Genomic DNA, 3,238 nt, shown 5'->3' with positions numbered 1-3,238 from the left:
CTCTACCTCGTGGCCTCCTCTTTTGTGTCTTGACGTAGGGTCCAAGTCTCCTGGGTCTTGTTCGTTGAGAAAATCACGTTCCCGAAGGTTTCATTCCGTTTGGACTCCGTTTGATATTCCTTTTCTTCGAAACCCTAAAATAGGCAAAAAACAACAATTCTGGGCTGGGCCTCCGGTTAATAGGTTAGTCCCAAAAATAATATGAAAGTGGATAATAAAGCCCAATAATGTCCAAAACAGTAGATAGTATAGCATGGAGCAATCAAAAATTATAGATACGTTGGAGACATATCAAGCATCCCCAAGCTTAATTCCTGCTCGTCCTCGAGTAGGTAAATGATAAAAACAGAATTTTTGATGCGGAGTGCTACTTGGCATAATTTTAATGTAATTCTTCTTAATTATGGTATGAATATTCAGATCCGAAAGATTCAAGACAAAAGTTTATATTGACATAAAAATAATAATACTTCAAGCATACTAGCTAAGCAATTATGTCTTCTCAAAATAACATGGCCAAAGAAAGTTCATCCCTACAAAATCGTATAGTTTAGACATGCTCCATTTTTGTCACACAAGAATGCTCTCATCATGCACAACCCCGATGACAAGCCAAGCAATTGTTTCATACTTTAGTAATCTCAAACCTATAAACTTTCACGCAATATATGAGCGCGAGCCATGGACATAGCACTATGGGTGGAATAGAGAGGGGTGTTATGTGGAGAAGACAAAAAAGGATAAAGTCTCACATCAACGAGGCTAATCAATGGGCTATGGAGATGCCCACCGATTGATGTTAATGCAAGGAGTAGGGATTGCCATGCAATGGATGCACTAGAGCTATAAATGTATGAAATCTGAACAAAACAAACTAAGTGGGTGTGCATCAAACTTGCTTGCTCACGAAGACCTAGGGCACTTGAGGAGGCCCATTGTTGGAATATACAAGCCAAGTTCTATAATGAAAATTCCCATATGAAAGTGACAAAACAAAAGACTCTCTATCATGAAGATTACGGTGCTACTTTGAAGCACAAGTGTGGCAAAGGATAGTAACATTGTCCCTTCTCTCTTTTTCTCTCATTTTTTGGGCCTTCTCTTTTTTATGGCTTTTCTCTTTCTTTTTTTCCTTTTTTTAATTCCTTACTTGGGACCATGCTCTAAAAAATGATGATCACCACACTTCTATTTATTTACAACTCAATGATTACAACTCGATACTAGAACAAAAGATGACTCTATATGAATGCCTCCGACAGTGTACCGGGATATGCAATGGACCAAGAGTGACATGTATGAAAGAATTATGAACGGTGGCTTTGCCACAAATACTATGTCAACTACATGATCATGCTAAGCAATATGGCAATAATGAATGTGTCATGATAAACGGAATGGTGGAAAGTTGCATGGTAATATATCTTGGAATGGCTATGGAATTGCCATAATAGGTAGGTATGGTGGCTGTTTTGAGGAAGATATAAGGAGGTTTATGTGTGAAAGAGCTTATCATATCACGGGGTTTGGATGCACCGGTGAAGTTTGCGCCAACTCTCAATGTGAGAAAGGGCAATGCACAGTACCGAAGAGGCTAGCAAGGATGGAAGGGTGAGAGTGCGTATAATCAATGGACTCAACATTAGTCATAAAGAACTCACATACTTATTGCAAAAATATACAAGTCATCAAAAACCTCGACACTACGCGCATGCTCCTAGGGGGATAGATTGGTTGGAAAAGACCATCGCTCGTCCCCGACTGCCACTCATAAGGAGGACAATCAAATAACACCTCATGTTTCAAATTTGTTACATAACGTTTACCATACGTGCATGCTACGAGACTTGAAAACTTCAACACAAGCATTTCTCAATTTCACAACTACTCAACTAGCACGACTTTGATATTATTACCTCCATATCTCAAAACAATCATCAAGCATCAAACTTCTCTTAGTATCCAAATCACTCATAAGAAAATTTTACTAATCTTGAATACCTAGGATGTTAGGATTTTAAGCAAATTACCATGCTATTTAAGACTCTCAAAATAATCTAAGTGAAGCATGAGAGATCAATAGTTTCTATAAAACAAATCCACCACCGTGCTCTAAAAGATATAAGTCAAGTACTAGAGCAAAACTATATAACTCAAAAGATATAAGAGAAGCACATAGAGTATTCTAGCAAATTCCAAATCATGTATGGCTCTCTCAAAAGGTTTGTACAGAAAGGATGATTGTGGTAAACTAAAAAGTAAAGACTCAAATCATACAAGACGCTCCAAGCAAAACACATATCATGTGGCGAATAAAAATATAGCTCCAAGTAAAGTTACCAATAGAAGTAGACGAAAGAGTGGATGCCTTCCGGGGCATCCCCAAGCTTTGGCTTTTAGGTGTCCTTAGATTATCTTGGTGGTGCCATGGGCATCCCCAAGCTTAGGCTCTTGCCACTCCTTGTTCCATAATCCATCAAATCTTTACCCAAAACTTGAAAACTTCACAACACAAAACTCAAAGTAGAAAATCTCGTGAGCTCCGTCAGCGAAAGAAAACAAAAGAACACTTCAAGGTACTGTAATGAACTCATTATTTATTTATATTGCTGTTACACCAACTGTATTTGAACTTCTCTATGGTTTATAAACTATTTTACTAGCCATAGATTCATCAAAATAAGCAAATAACACACGAGAAAAAGAATCTGTAAAAAACAGAACATTCTGTAGTAATCTGTAGCTAGCGCAAGATATGGAACCCCAAAAATTCTAAAATAAATTTCTTGACGTGAGGAATTTATCTATTAATCATCTTCAAAAAGAATTAACTAACTATCACTTTCCAAATAAAAATGGCAGAAGTTTTTGTGAGCGCTAAAGTTTCTGTTTTTTACAGCAAGTGTAACAAGACTTTCCCCAAGTCTTCCCAACGGTTCTACTTGGCACAAACACTAATTAAACACAAAAAAAACACAACCAAAACAGAGTCTAGATAAATTATTTATTACTAAATAGGAGCAAAAATCAAGGAATAAAAAAAATTGGGTTGCCTCCCAACAAGCGCTATCGTTTAACGCCGCTAGCTAGGCATAACAAGCAAGGATAGATCTAGGTATTGCCATCTTTGGTAGGCAATCCATAAGTGGCTCATAATAGATTCATAAGGTAATTTGATTTTATTTCTAGGAAATATTTCCATACCTTTCCTTAATGGAAATTCCAATCTAATATTTCC

This window comes from Triticum dicoccoides, chromosome 7A, assembly GCF_002162155.2.
Source record: "Triticum dicoccoides isolate Atlit2015 ecotype Zavitan chromosome 7A, WEW_v2.0, whole genome shotgun sequence".
Classification (NCBI taxonomy): domain Eukaryota; kingdom Viridiplantae; phylum Streptophyta; class Magnoliopsida; order Poales; family Poaceae; genus Triticum; species Triticum dicoccoides.
This window is presented reverse-complemented; position numbering follows the sequence as displayed.